The sequence below is a fragment of the Gambusia affinis genome, linkage group LG18 (genome assembly GCF_019740435.1).
Source record: "Gambusia affinis linkage group LG18, SWU_Gaff_1.0, whole genome shotgun sequence".
Taxonomy (NCBI): Eukaryota; Metazoa; Chordata; class Actinopteri; order Cyprinodontiformes; family Poeciliidae; genus Gambusia; species Gambusia affinis.
Genome location: NC_057885.1, coordinates 18,481,483 through 18,498,211, shown reverse-complemented (window position 1 = coordinate 18,498,211; position 16,729 = coordinate 18,481,483). Strand labels below are relative to the sequence as shown.

Genomic DNA, 16,729 nt, shown 5'->3' with positions numbered 1-16,729 from the left:
ACAATTCTGTTTCAACCCATTCATAATGTTGCATTACTAATGTTTTTACAGTTTCAGCATAACTGATATTATCACAGTTGGTGAGATATTCGTACTGTCCAATTATTTCCCTGTTGTTTCACATAACCATCACTCTTCTGTTCTGCTTTACTGACTTGGAAATATTTTCAAGGGAAGGAAAAGTAAAAACAGAATTTTGAAATTGAGTGCATCATGAGATGAGGAAATCATTGAGATGAGGAAGTTTGTTTTGTCCCAAACTTTATGTGATGATAACCATCACACTAATGATGTTGTGATGTTTTTCCTGCCTGACACAGTTTGATCAGAGATGGAGACTTGCTGTCTCCATCGCTGCTTTTTACATAACATCTGAAAGAAATCGGTATTCCTTTGTCCCACTTCTTGCCATTAAACCTTTCTGTTGCTATAACTAGCAACAGCGTTGTTTGGGAGCGTCAACAGCACAAGAGAGTCAACGCAAAACCCAAATCATAATTCTCCTACGACTTAAATAAACCCACATTTTTATTTATTGTATCAGAATATTTACATTAGAATTGCTGAGTTCTTTTTCTCAGTCAGATAAATCAAATTTATTTGAAATAACTGAAGTGGAAAATGGAGATGGACTCTGGGTTTAGTGGAGTTTACAGTTATTTTTTCTGGAGTGGGTGCTGGGATTTTGTTTGAAACCACATCTACCTACATACACTCATACATATATGTCTTTATTGGAAATATTCTTTCTTGATTGTTGATAAGGTATCTTGTAGATGCACTGTTAGAAGTTTAAAGGTTGTAGTGATAGATTTATAGATTTGATAGATACCTCTTATGTTTTCTGTCCCTTTTGCAGGATAGAAGCAGTCATGGTAAAACTGAATTATAAAATAGAAGTCAATTCATAAAGACCAATTTGATTTGGGTATCTTTTTTGTTATTAAATTAAATTTAATAATTTCTGCATTTACCCTGCCTTGACTTCCCAACAACTGGCACCAAGTTCTTGAGGAACTGGCAGTGACTGTCTTACATCCCTGTAGAGCAGTGGTCTCCAACCTTTTTAGTACAGCGGACCGGGCCAAGCCTTCGTAAATTTCCTGCGGACCGGGGGGGGGGTGGGGGGGGGGGGGTGCGTGCGTTGTGAAGATCGAACGGGGCGCGTTGTGAGCTGGCGCATGACTCAAACCTCGGCATCCGGTGTACGATTTTCAAAATAAAAGCTCCTCCATACTCAATACATAGAACGGACATATTTAATTATTTCTTGCGCGGCCCGGTACCAATTGGTCCACGGACCGGTACCGGTCCGCGGCCCGGTGGTTGGGGACCACTGCTGTAGAGGAATTTCTCCCACTCTTCTTTGCAGAATAATTTTACCTCAGAAATGTTTCAAAACCTTTGTGCTAATTTTTTTTAAGCCATTCAGAGGTGGGCCTGTTTTTTTCTTTGCATTGTTGTCCAGCTATATGAAACTAGTTTGCTTGACCTTCAGGTCACAACCTGATGGTCGGACATTCTTCAAGATTTTCTAGTAGAGAAAAGAATTTATGTTTTTAAAACATCAGTTAGAAAAAGGTTTAAAAAATTACCCTCAGGCTTTTCTAAAACAATTTACAGTGCAGCTTTTCTTTCACCTACATATAATAAAAGCTGACTTATTACATTACAATATACTTTTTAGTGCCCATGGTTTGCAAAAAATTATCAACTCAGAATTTTTCACCAAGTGACTGACGTCCAAAAGTAAAAACCATGAAGAACAAAAATGTGAACATTTTAAGAGAACTATATAAATTAAATAAGATTGTTTTTCTTGTGCATGTACAAAAAAAAACTTAGAAGATTAATTTATTGCTTTTAGCGTGAAAATTAGAATCACGATGTCAGTTATGGAAATTTTGTAGTTAGCTTTTTCTTCTGAAAAGGAATCTGAATTGTCACATTCATCCCAGATAAAACCCAAGAATGACGCCAGCTGGAAAGAAAAGGCATTTTAAAAATGTGTGGTGAATCTTTTAGAAGATAAAACATGTGACATTTATTTAAATTGCCAATAAATCTTAATTACAAAATGTGAGTTTTAATTTGAGACGAAGTGCAGAGCATAAAATGGAATAATAAATCCTGCATGAAAAAAATTCTGCAAGTCTTGAAGCCTTGAAGGCCTGCATTCCTGACTACAGACTAAAAAAACTATAAATCCTGGTCCATTGTTGATGTTACGAATCTTTGCACAAGTCATTGTCAGGGCTGGAGGACATCCACAGCAATGCCGTCACACTGACAGGAACACTTTCCGGGGCAACAACAGTGATAAATTTCTTTTGTCGGATTGCCTCCAGAGAGCACTGTGGCCTTGGGAACAGGAGCAAGCTTAAATGATTAATGAGTTTCATTCCAGGCTGAATTTTCTTGGGGAAGCAGATCTTTGGTCTTAACAATTATCTAAAATCACCACTAGTCTGATTTGCTTCATAGATCATTGTTGGTTTCTTTTCCTCCATAGCAGACAGCAATTTAGGAGGAGACCTGATGCATTGTGAGGTGTTTTTGTTTTTCCTGTTAATATTTTAATTATAGCTTCAGTCGAATTGATAGTTTCTGCAAAAGCATACTGACCAGCCATAAGGCTATGAACTCTGACACCTAATGAAAGCTCATCTTGTTTTCTGAAAAAGTTTTCCTGAGAAAATCTAATTCTACCGCCGCAGGTTTGTTTGTATAGTTCATGTCAGCAACAGGCAATTTGAGGCAATTTGATTTAAAGGAACTCAGTGTTTCAACAGTTTCACAGTTTTCTGGAAGTTTGTTTCAGATTAGAGGGGCAGTGAAATTAAATACTGTTTCTCCATGTTTGGTGATTGTTTTCAACAACCAGTTATTACAAGTAGGGGATCAGTTGTTTTTTTAAAATAAGAGTCAAAGTGTTTTGTGCAGTTCTTTTAATTCACGATAATAATCATTTGTGTTTGTTTAAGGTTATATTTGTCATATATCATAATTCGTTTCATGATCTGAAACGTTTGGTTGTGACAGTAAAGCAGAAACAGGAAGAAATTGTAAGCATATTTTATCATTGTTCTGAAATTCATCCATTTCAGCAGGCTAACTAAATCTTGCTTCCTCCTCCTCATACTGTATTTGGAAAAAATGCTTATTCAAAACAGCTTTTCCAAATCAGCACTCTGTCAGATACATTTAATGTTTATAACAGCTACATTTACATTTAGCCCACAGATGAATGTGCCTAATCCAAATTAAAAACACACTCTTTGATCTATTTACGCAGCCTTCATAGCGGGTTATCTTTACATTATGTATTGTTCGTGGATCAGCTCTCCATCAATGCATCCATCAGTCTCACATGAATAAACTTGTTTGATTTAGTTGGAAGGTAAACAGTCAGCACTCAGACAACAGGAACTCGAAGAGAACGGCTCAGATATGTTCACATGCATTTAGAAATGACATTTAATCCTATATAAATTGCTCCTTTTCCTAATTTGTTTGATTTTTCAACATCAGTGAGCTGGAGTTTATAAAATGTATGTCACAACATTTATAAAAACTTTAATGCTGCGACTCTTAACTGTTTTATCCAACGTTCATGTTCAGAATAAACTTTATTTAAATTTTTGGTTAAAATAAGCAGCAGATCCATGTAGTGAATTAATAGCTGCAGGTAAACTTTGACTTTCTAGTCAATGAGTTGGAGATGCTGGGGATTGAACCCAGGACCTTATACATGCAAAGCACACGCTCTACCACTGAGCTACATCCCCTCCTGAAGAAACCTCAGTCATAACTTCCTAATACCTATCTCTGCCAGTAGGTGGCAACATTAAAAAAGAAAGTGAGAATATTGCTATACTGCTTACCCTTTATTTTATATCTGCCTGCTTGCACCAGATTACTGTTTTTTAAGGTTTTTTGTTTTGTTTTGTTTTAAGATATTTGAAAATTTCTGAATATTTTAGTTTTTAGCCACCCCAGTAGTCTATAGCTGGGGATTAAACGCAGGATGTCGTCCAAGCAAAGCAGGGTCTCTGTGCTGGGTCCCATCTCTGTAAACCAGTAATTTGATTGATTACAAAGTGTTTTTGTTCTGACAGATGAATTATGGCATTTATTTTTACTCTTTTACCACTTTGATAACTTCTGAAGTTGGTTTGAACCGGGTTTTATTTAGATGCATCAGAGTAGTTAAAGTTACATACAATTGCAGAACTAAATTATTTAGATTTTGAATAGTCACACCTTGTATCATTTCCCTTTCACTTCATTATAAATCACATAAAATCCCAATGAAATACATTAAAGCTTGTTTTTGCAATGTGACAAAATGTGAAAACAGATGTGAATATGCAAGACAAACAAGGAACAACACATTATAGCTCTTCTGGCACAAACTTGTTCACATATCAACAGAATAGCACAATCTTTTGTAACAGGTTGGAAAGTAAACACATTTACCATGAAATAAAGGTTTCTAATCGTAGAGATTTCCCCTGGTTTCACATATCAGACAACAACACTGCAGCCTTTATTCTTTTACTCAGGGAGTTTCACAACCATTCACACCTTGAAGTGTGATCGGCTTGTTGGCTTTTTTCTGTAACATCCCACAAGGGCAACAACTTCACCGCAGTGTAACTTAAACCAGACTATTTTTGTCAAAATATACAAAACAAGAATTTCTATACCACGATCACAACTGAAGTGGCCTTTTAATGACTTCAGAAAAGTAACTTTTCTTTTGTTTTACTTATTCCATAAAGACATTCAGTCTTTTTTATAAACAGATTTTCCTTAGCTTCATCTTCTGACCATATTCCCCTCAATTAAATTTCGTAAACTTAGGGGAAATGATTAATAAATTATCATGAAATCCAGAGTGCTATTTCACCCTGATGCTTTACCAAAGAAAAATTGTCATTTATGTCTGCAGTTTGTGTGGATTGCTGATCCTAAGGACTTTGGCACTGTATTTAAAATTAAGGTAATCACATTTTATGAAAGCAGTGGTAATCATTAATGCGTCTACTTTATTATAGCAATTAACATGGGGACTTATAGTATTTCTTTGAAAGCTTTGCCTAAAACCTCTTAGCGTTAAGCAGAAGCAGTCACATCTTGGATAAATTTTAAGCTGGCACTCTTTAGGCGATTCCTGGATGTGTCCCTCCATAGAAGCGGATTGTTAGCACATTATATCACCTCTAATCCTCTCTCCTTCCTTTCCATCTCCCTCTTTCATCCCTTTCTTCTCATTTTCACTCCTCTCAACCCACAGCACTGACTCACAGTCACTTCTAGCATATTTTTTCTATCTCATATGGGTGTCCTCCATACATGACTCATGATTATCTCTTTTTCCACATTTTCCCCTCTCTGTCTCTCTGTGCTGAGATGTCAGAGTGCCATATGAAAGTGTGGTCTGAGCCAATGCAATTTTCTCTCATGATTTTTCACTTTTTCTGCAATCAAACCCCACTTCACAGCGTGCACAATTCTCCATCAAGCCACGGCAGATTCCCTCTCTCTTCTCCAGCTGTCTAATTACTTTCTCCTTCTCCACCTCCTCCCGTTTTGTGGGTCTTTTCAGGATAGTTCTTTTCCGTTACGTCTCCCCCTCCTTTCTTTTATTTTGCGGTAAAATATCTTAATTTCCTCTATCCTTTCATCTGTTTTATCTCTCTTGTACTACCACAGATTCATAATGTTTTAACCTAGATTGATTGTGCTTCATTTTATTATCTAGTTTTAGATTTTATTTCAAATTAAACTCCCTATAACCCAAAGTCACTTTGTTAGTCTGAAACTGGAAAGTCCTTGATGTTTAAAATAAATTACAAGCGAGAATTGGTTGTTTCATAAATAATAGAAAAATATGCAGTCACACACCATTTTACTTGGCACACTTGTTCAATTGCTTGTTAAAGCAAAGCAGATTGGCCAATCACATGGTGAAAATGGTCTATTCAAGCTCAAACTGACCATCAAAATGAAGGGGGAAAAAACAAGTGGTCCTGATAGATTGCAGTTTCTTGTTTATAGTTGAAACCAGGTATTTACATCCACTGAATAAAAATGCAAAAAGAGTTTCCTCACTGTCTGAAGATAAATCAAACCAAATTTCTCTTGTTTTATGCTGGTTAGTTGAAAATACGAGCCTAAAACAATCTTTGTTTTAGGACTACACCAAATCCAAACATGCTGTTCTGTTGTCAGACACATTTGTGGAACATTGAGCCTTTCTACCATTGCTCACCAATCAGCTAATCCCAAATAGATTAATACATGTGTATATTTTCATATGACCTCTAGTGTTCCCAAACTCCACTTTGTAAAATCTCTGAAGATTAATGCTAATATTTTTTATATCTTATGTCAGTTGTAGTTTCGGTGAATTATGTTACACTGACAAGATAGCATAAGATTCATAGGATCTGGTTCAAACAATGGGAAAAGTTAGGAATTTATGGATGTTGAACATAGTTTCCTTTGTATGAAGGCCAAGAAAAACACTTCTAATAAAAAAAAGCTGATATAAATCTATTTTCTGAAGACCTATTATTTGTTGAACTTTGTAGATTTAGATGACATAACAACCAAAAGATTATATTGTTTTTAATACTTCAGTTTACTGAAATACAAAGCTGTTTTAGGAAGATTTACTTCCACATTTTTTTAGATGTGCATCCTTCCTTCTACCCACCCCCATTGATTGTCACAGCATAAATTGCACCCTGCCTGACATTATTCGGACATTATCTGAAGGAGTCAAATACGTGGATGCAAATATCCATGATAGACTTTAGCTTGTCAGCTCATGAATGTCAAGTGCTGATGTGTGAATGGGCTACTGTGGACTATTCAATACGATTTTAATGAGCTGACGAGTGTTATCTCCTGGAAGACTAACAGATACAATCAGTTATATCCAACTCTGAAGAATCCAGTTTGATCCTAATTCACAGCAAATCAACCCATTTCATTCCAGTACATCACAATCATGTTGTCAGAGATCCAGTTCACTTTAGACTTTAAAGCTACATGGTCAAACTGAGTTTAATGTAATTATCTCCTAAACTAGAATACAGCTTAGGAGATAAGAGAGAGGCTGAACTATAAGATTTTATAGTTCAGTCTTAGGAAAGAAAGATTCTCTTATTGATTAGTTGTTTTGAGTCATCCAAATTATTAAACTTTTTATTTAGATGTATCAGATTTGATCTCAAGAATGGACAACACTATAACAACTTGTAAAAAGTAATACTTTATATACACCATCATTAGATTCTACGCTCCACTTTTAGCCATGCTGCTTCACTTGATATATATATATAAACTTTTTTAGAAATTGGTTTGTGTTTATTTAGAATATAATGGACACAGAGACGAAAAAGAAAGGAAGAAAGATGGAGAAAAGGTTTAAAGGGAAAGACTGAGATTGTATTAGAGGAGAGAAAGAAACATGAGTCAATACCCTAACAGTCTGCCTCTAAACCTGCGAAAAGAGAAAAAACAAAACCAAGAAACCACAACAATAAATAACATATACATATATTATAATAACAATTATAACCTTTCTGAAAAGTACACAGCACAAGGTAATACGAGATGTTTTTAGTGGGAACTGCAGCCTAACTGAGAGTGCATCTGACAACCCAAGTGTGGAAAATGTTCTTCTTGCCTTTAAACTTAACTGAAGAGAGAAAAAATGCTTGAATTCTTGTGTGTGTTAAACATTACAATGTTGCCACATCCTAATGCTTTGGAGTAGGATAAAGGAAGAAACACTGAAACATTATCATCTCGATACCATGTGTTTATTGTAGTGTTTTAAAATTTCTAAATTGTTTGTTTGGGATTTTCTTTAACCATTTTTGACATCTACTAAAGATGGATGAGCAGAGTTTTTAGGCTCCAATATATATCAATAGGAATTAAGTGAGACTTTTGGTGACAGGCGATGCTGGGCTTTAAAGCAGGATGTACATGCAAAGCTTATACTCCTCCACTGAGCTACAAGCCCTTTGGCATAGGTGTCATCATAAAACATTGAGTGAACTACTGTTGCATTTTCAGTACTTTTTAATAGGAAATCCACTTGCACCATCAAAAGCGCTTTTCACTTGTCAACTTTGCTGTCGGTTAACGCTGGTTCCCACTATTTGATGAATGAATATTTACATCATTACTTGCGTCATCATGTGTTGTCACGGTTACTGCGTTCCAACATCTTTAAGGGACTTTGCTAAATCCACTCCTAAACTTGAACCTTTTTACTTCATCTTGAGTGAATCCTCTTCCTGGGAGGTGCTGATTAACGCCGTTCTTTTGTCCAGCTCCGTGTTAAATCATAATTCCACTTTTCAACCAGCTGCTTCCCTTTCATCTGCTCTTGCAGCCGCACACCGGCAGACATTTACCTCGGATTGGCTTCTCACTCTCATTTGGTTAATTTTCTATCACAGTGAGCTAGTTCGCCACAGTGTGTGGTTGCACAGAGGCAAATCCCTACCCAGACGTGCTTATACACACACACAAACACACTTACTGTATGCTTGGCTAGATATCAGGGAGAACAAGGGTTTTTTTTCTCACTAACAGTAATTAAATTATTTGTTGCGTGCACATTCGGTCAGTGCCGAGGTTAGGCTGTTCACACCTCTGCATTAACAGAACAGCAGGTGGTCACACAGATGGAGAGCAGCGTCTCTGTTTGCACCAGATTTCAGCCTGTCACTGAAACTGGCTGGCTGCTCTGCGTCATGACGAACATCCACATGTCCTCTTCTCACCTGTGTCAACGCTTCAGCTGTCCGTCAGTCTGTTTTGTCTTTTATATTTTCTGCTTGGCACACAAGAAAATATACATTAGAGTAGAATATAGCTTAGGAGATAAGAGAGGCTGTCTGACACATGGTGAGGTGTCAGTCGTAGTTCAGCTGGCAAAGGAAACAGCTTCGATTCGGTTCCTGCTTTACACTGGGGATGGGACAGATGGTTGGTACAGAGACAAACCAAAATGTTTCTCAAAGAGACTGACAGCTATAAAACATCCAGAAGGTGTAGCTTTAGTGTCTGCCTGCTATTCTCTATTTGCGTGAGCCGGTCTATTTCAAGCTCACGTAAATAGTCTTTTGGTTTTAAGATTTATGAGGCAAAATGTCAAAAAATTAAAAAAATCTGAAGTATTATGAGGTTTATTGTTTTGGAAAACTGAAGGAAAAATGTTCCTCTGTTTTCTTCAGGATTGTTATTGAAACTCGCTTTGTCCAAATCTTCTGTCTAACTTCTCTTTTAGTTGTGCTGAGCCCCTTGTTTTACTTATATCAACCTCTCAAATACTAACATACAATCCACTGTGATCTCTTGTTGATTCTTCTAGGTAGAGTTTGTAGACATCCGGTGGTTTCATTAAAACTGAAGTGATTAATTTCCTCTGTTAAATTAAAATACTTTCCATGCTTCTGTATTTTCTGTAATTTTCACCGCTCTCTGCTCCCTCTGTGTAACTCACTCCTCTTTCATGTGGCTTCCTGATATCAAGCATACTTCTATCTTCTTTTTCCAAGTGCGTCAAAGAAGGCAGACAGCTGTCCTCACTTAGTCTCTGTGTCCTTTTCTGCCTTGAAATTCATTTTTTACCAGATAAGCTAAGCTAGTTCATCTCACATTACATTTTACAGTTTACTTTAAGAGCAGAAAAGTAACTTAGAAATCACATCTAAAAGTATTCATATATAAAACGTCTCTATAATCCAGGAGTGGTAAGAATGTTGCTGATGCCAATTTTCTTCTAGCTTTGAGAGAAAAAGAGGATCCAGTACGATAATAAAACTCAAAATTTTCAATACTCATAACAAATTTGCTGTGTTTCTGTGTTGTAGTTCTCACAATTATTCATTATCACCATTAAAACATCAAAAACTCAACAAGAAATAAATATATGTAAATATAGCCCTGGACAAAATTAAGAGGCCACTTAAAATGATCAGTTTCTCTGATTTTACTCTTTATTGGTTTATGTTTGAGTAAACTGAACATTGTTCTTTTATTCTATGAACTACTGACAACATGTCTCCAAAAATCCAAGCAAAAATGTAATATTTATTTGCAGAAAATGAGAAATGGTCAAAAATAACAACAAAAAAAGATGCTTTCAGACCTCAAATAATGTGAAGAAAACAAGTTCATATTAATTTAGAAACAGCAATACTAATGTTTGAACTCAAGAATATTTCAGAAATCAATATTTAGTGGAATAACCAGGAGGTTTTCTATGAGGTTCAGTGCAGTGGGTTCTTAAGTTTTTACCAGAGCTGTATATGAAATATTGCTTGTTGAAAGAACCACCATTGTAATCCATCCGAAGCTGCATTCAGGCTCCTTTATGTTAGTTTCTATACAAGCTACTCAATTAAAAAGAGACTCTCAATATTACTGACAAACTGCTTCAACAAGACTACATTTTGAGAACATTGTGACGATATTCCTCTTATGTTTGCTTAGCAGCTTTTTACGTGTTTCCACTGCTAATTTGATGGTTTGTTTTTGATAATGAGCTCACCATGAGCTTGAGATTATTAATTTCAATTCAGGACTTGGCTACACCACCCACTTCCAGCTGGAAAAAATACGTGTTTGCAAAATTAAAAGATCTTTTTAAACCTAAATTTACATTTTCAAAGCTAAACAAAATGCGATTTTTGGAAGGATTTGAATGTAATACGAGAGAGATTCTATAAACGGCTAATAAACCTTGCAGAGATTTGTTAAAAAAATAAATAAAATTCAAACCTCTTGGAGCATTATGTTACCTTTAAGTAATCAGATAAAGCTTTGCATTATTTGTAAGCAGGTCCCCTTGTTCAACTCTCTCTGAATGATATCTTGTTCTGCCTCTCCTTTGACAGCCAGATGAAAGAGCTTTTTCTTCCCTCATCTTCACGTCCTTTTCAGCCGTCTGTCTGAATTAATGCTCACTGCGACCGCATCACTTTAACAGAAGTGACTCTGAAGCAATTAGGTCACACAGCCGCTGGTGTGGCGAGGGCCCTCGTTTCTGACCAGATGATCAATGTCTTATTTGTCATCATCTCAAACAGCATCAATGCGCCATTCATCATTAATATTTACACAGACAAGCTGACAAGCGAGGACACAGTGGATGTTGTCAGTGTCTTTGTAGGGGGGAATGTTGATGTCAGCGGGAAATTCCACAGACGGCACATCTTTTCTGCTAAAGCACATTTTGAAGTTTGTACTGATTAGGGGTTTGGCCTCAGTGTCGAATAAACATACAGGCACAAGAATGCATAATACAGCAAGGATCACAAGTCCTTTTAGGAACCTCACGCTCCTTTAAAATCTTCACAAAATATACTGTTGAGTTTTATATGTTGCCTACGGGTATGTTTTTGTTGCATTTAATTTCCCACAGTATTACTGCACCTCAACGTTTCATGAATTTCAGTCAATTTTACTGGGATTTTAAAATATTGCAGAAAAGAAAATGCCAATTACGTGGATTTCTATCCACTTTGAACATTTTCAGAGTTTTGTGCCTCTGGTAAGGCACACCACCTCAAGCTGATGTAAAAAGGTTTTTGTGAAATTGAGGAACTTATTTTTAATTTTGGAAATGCTTCCAATGTGATGCTTAAAAAAATGTTGATGGAAATGCTTTGTACAACTACATTTTGCAACAGGTGTAAAACTGTAGAGTATGTCTCTGCTTGCTGTGCATAGAAACTGTAACTTTTGCTCAATCTTCTTTGATTTAATGGTCTGTGAACGAAATCTTAAATCTTGGCCATTCTAAAACATTAATATAATTTTGTTCTAAACCCAGCTTTGTATCTCTTGCTGTATTTTTAGGGTAGTTTTGCTGGAGAATGAGCCTCTTTGCCCAATCACAAGTCTTCTGCAGCCTCTAGCAGGTTTTCTCCCTGCTAAATATGCTAAGTAAATTCATCTTCCATCAACTCCAACAACTTCCATGTTCTTGCTTGAGAAAATCATTCCCACTTTCACCATGTTTTGAAATGTGGGTGTTGTGTTTGCGGGTAGTTTTTGTTGCACACCATGTGGCATTTTGTACATTGGCCACATTGTTTAATTTTGGTTTCGTCTGACCAGAACATTTTCTTTCAAAATGTTCTTGTGAAGCAAACTGTACATCTTATGGCTTTCTTTCAACAATGGCTGTCTTCTTGCCAACTTTTCTACGAAATTTGTGGAGTGCACAGCTAATACTCGTCCTGTCATGCTGTTTTGATGTAGCGTCTCCGTTTCAGATGATGGATTGTTCTGAAAGATGTTCAAAGCTTGGGATTTTGTTTTCTAACCTAACACCTTAAAGCAGTCTTGGACCTTTAATTACCCAAACAATGATAACATTATGGAATTTGCTAAGGTTTGCAGGAAGCTTTCACCAGGATTCCCATCATTATCCCGAACACAGCCCATTATCCTTATCTCCAGTACTTATCTCTGAGTGAAAACATGCTTCCTCTTCTTGTACAGCTTTAGCATCATTACTAAAGACAAAGAAGCTAATGTTAAAACGGCTAATGATCAAGAGGATGAAGCACTTGTCCTAATTCACAGATAAAAGAAAGCATTACTGTGTGTTCGTCGAGGAGAGTGTGAGCTGAGAGGAAGAACACTACCTCTTATATAAAGCAAGTAATCTGATTATCCTCCATTTCACAAGCAAAAGTAAAAGCCTCATAGATAATGGGCACAAACAAATACAGCTGGAAATGTGTATGTGTTGGCCTTTTAGAGATGTGGGTGGTCAGAGCCAAATGCATTTTACCTGTACGTGCTTCTAGAAATAACACTCCACAAAATATATCACATTGGAATAAGCTGAGACTTTAACATCTAAATATTTAATTTGTTCACCAGCCAACTCTTTAACTTTATATGCAATTTGCTGCTGAGCAGGCAGCATAAATAGAGATTGTCTGAATGAGTTTACTGCTTTGATCAGCTTTCTACTGCTGCTGGAAACATAACAATGAAAGAATTTAAAAGTAGGACTGAAACATGATGTTGGATGATGCTTAAATGGGTGATTTTATTTTTTTGTTTTACAATTCTGCTTACAGCTTGACTACACTCTGCTAAACTGACATGTCTAAATATTTATTGAGCATCAGATCAGATGAAAATTTCTTTATGACCAATTGTTGCATAAAAAACAAACATTAAAGATTAGCAAACAAAGGTATTTATGCACAAAATAACCGAAGGGAACTAACAAAATAAAAGAATAATAAAAAAGTACAAATTAAAATCAACACATTTAAATCAAAACAGGACACAGATACTATTTTCAGATGATATTTAGAAAGTACTGTAATTCAAACCGCCCCAGAGGTTAGCAATAGTGTAAACAGGAAGTGTTTAAAATAGAAAATAAAAATTCAAAATACAGTAATTACTCTGATGTTAAAGCAAACGCTTCCCGTTTTCTGTAACTCCAGCATCTTTGGGATTTTTGTCATTAACATTCTCAGCACATTAATTTAGCTCTTAACATGTTGTGACAGCCATGATCCTGTGATGCAGCAACAGTATTCAGTCAGAGGCCTTTTTAGGTTTGCTTCAAGACTGACTGCTACTGGAACATCATCCTCCACAACAACTCTTTGAAGATACTTTGATGAAATTAGTTATATTTAATTTCCCTTTGGGATAAATAAAGTACTTTTAAATTGAACTGAGTTAGTGCTCACTAACAGCGTTAGTATAGATTTAGTGGCACTATGAGCCTTTATTAGCAGGATTTTGGACAGAAAAGTGGCATAATTGGAATGGGGAAGACAAGCAGCAAAGGTCCTGAGGTCAGAAGTCCAACCCTGAACAGCTGCATCGACGACTAATAGCCTCCATCTATGGGGCAACAAACACAGAAGCTCTACCATTCTGCCACACGCAGCCCTGCTTGTTAGTTTTTCTTATTTGAAATGTCATTTGCATGTAAAAAAGAAATGTAAATGCATCTGAAGACGTCTGTTTCTGCATTAATGTTTGCAGGGCTTGAATAATTATTGTTTAATCATGCTTTAAATGCAGCAATTTAGAAAAACATGATTGCGTACAGGAGGCTTCTTACACGTGCAACTACATTTCTATCTCTAATGAGACACTAGCGCTGCCCCACATGCTAACCTTGACATGCGTAGCAGGGCTTACACATGCTAACACATGGAGGAAAACCTCATGAGATTCAGGAACACCATTAGACTTGTAGATCAGGGTTAGGTCACTTGCTCCGGCTCTTGATTTAATGAATGTTTCATCTCTAATCAGTGCAAAAAGGGGGGGACGAAACGCTGAGAATGTGGGGAGAGCGGTTTAGGAAGGCTCCTAGATGTAATTGATTTTTGTTGTTTTTCAATCTTACCTGACTTAAATACACACTATTAACCAACCGAGCAGAGATTGGGAAGAAGATATCCACAGGAGGATTAAACAGATAAATCCCCAGAAGTGAAACCTATAGCCTTGCTTCTTTATCGCTGTCTGCCGAACACACTCATGAGGGTTGACTCCTCTCCCTCTTTAAAGCATCACTTTTCAGTATTTAAACAACTGGGAGATATAAAACATCTCTTTTTTTCCCTTCCATATAGCACATCCTCAGACGCTCGTAAACACAAGCAGACTCGGTGGTCTAATTACGAACATTGCTGACGGTGTGGTCTGTCATCCATCACCCAGCTCACCCATCCGTCTTCCCTCTATCTCGTCTTATCCTCCTGGTTTTTCTCCATGTGTTTATTCCAGCTCCGGTGGCTCTTTCTCGCTACTATCCTTCTTTCCAACTTTACTGACATTATCGTAGAGAGTGGTAATTAATTTCCTCTAACTTTATTTTTTTCTGATCTATATCCCTCTCCCAAGAAGAAAACATAAAGTTTCTCTTTCTTCATGCTAGATGTTTCACTGCTTTAGTGCTGTCAGATATGAAACCATGGTCAGCAGTGTTAGTTTAGGACACAAAAATTATTTGTGTAATTAAAATAAAGTATTTGTTCTTTTTGTTGACTTTTTGTGAGTGTTTTGTGCAATTATTCCCTCTTGGATGCTGTGCAGCTGGAAGGATTACGTTTTTGGTTTTGGACAGTTGTGACAATGTGTAACCATGGTAACAAGGTTTTGTTTTTACAACTGGGAGCAGCTGATTATCGAATCGCAATATAAAATAACCCCTGAACTACAACCCCAAGTCTTAGAGGAGTTTGAAAAGAGAGTTGAAGGATGCAGAGGAAAGACAGAAGGAGGAAGTTCAAACTATCCCTTCCATTTAATTGCCAGACAGAGATTCAAAAAGGTGCAGCAAAAGCAAATGAGGTGGATTAGCAGTGCTTAACTGATGGTATCATTTGGGACAGGTTTCTGTGCGTTAGCATCTTTGCTGCCCAGAAATGGAGGCGTTAGCATATTATGATAGTCATACAGCAACAGTCCTCGGTCAGAGGCTTCTTTAGAGTCGTTGCAAGACTGACTGCTCCTGGACTGACTGCTACGAACACCATCCACAATAACCTTTTGAAGATAGTTGGATGATATGACTTATGACCATGTTTAATTTCCTTTTGGTATATGTAAAGTATTTTTGATTTGAATACACAATCTGTATATTGGATTGCGATCTGAGCTTTGACTAGGCCATTCCAGAACATTCTTTGTTGTTTTTAAGTGAAGCTATTTGCTGTATGTTGGGGCTCCAGAGCCCGCTGCTGCATCCCCACACCATGATGCTGCCAACATGAGATATTTGTGGCGATAATCAGAGTTAAAAAAAACCAAACATAGCATCGTATGTGATGACCATGGACATGAGCTTTCATCTCGTTGGACCAGAGTTAGGTCTACTAAACACCTTTAACGACCTTTAATGAAGAGCTTGCCTAAATCAAAACACCTCCAGCTGCTTTTTAAAATAATAATCAGAAGCTATCAGAAGTGTTATATAACCTTTCTGCTCAAATGTGTGTTGGGGGATCGAGTAACAGACTGCGGGTAAGGATGTGGGTTAGGGTCAGATCCGAGGAATTGACTGCAAAAAGCTCTAAGGTAAGAACCTGGATTTTAAAAAGAGCTCTAAAATGAACTGATAACCACTGAAGCAAAGCTAAAACTGATGTATGTAATATCTATTGTGGGTTAAAAGCTGAACAGCAGCAATGTGGGCTGCTGGGAGGCAGTCAAACTCTTTAAGACAAATAAAAAAGAAATTACAGTAGTTTATGCGATAAAAATGAAAAATACGACTCAAGTTTTGCTCTAGTAATCTAGTAAAGACATTGTCCAGTCAAAATGAGTTCCTAACTTCCTAAGATTTAGCAGAGCAGACAAACCTACAGCCCCAGTGTGTCGTTTAATTTAATGGTTTTTATCATCTGCTATGTTCAATCTTCTTCCCCAGTCAGTCAGTTTGTGAGGACAGCCAGACCAGAGCCATACTCTTTATTTTTTTTATTGATTGACTGTACTGTTGTGTTCTGAAGCAGGCCAAAGCACAGACAGGAACTTGGGATTTCTGTCTGCACTTGTTAACGAATAAATACAAAAACAATGGATGAGGCATGGAGCATGAACCGAGAAACAGAAGGGGCAACGGAAAGATCAGGCAGGGAATGACAGAACCAGAGACAAGATGCATATTTACATTATAAAACATGTTGTGTATATA

General features: G+C 36.9%; 1 protein-coding gene and 1 non-coding gene across 8 annotated transcripts in view; one reads left to right on the top strand and one right to left on the bottom strand.

The window, feature by feature from the left end:
* Positions 1-16,729, top strand: part of LOC122820181 (meiosis 1 associated protein) — a 42,331-nt gene that overhangs the window by 10,059 nt on the left and 15,543 nt on the right. The window lies entirely within an intron of this gene.
* Positions 3,717-3,788, bottom strand: trnaa-ugc. The gene has a single exon. It is a non-coding gene; the product is annotated as a tRNA-Ala (tRNA).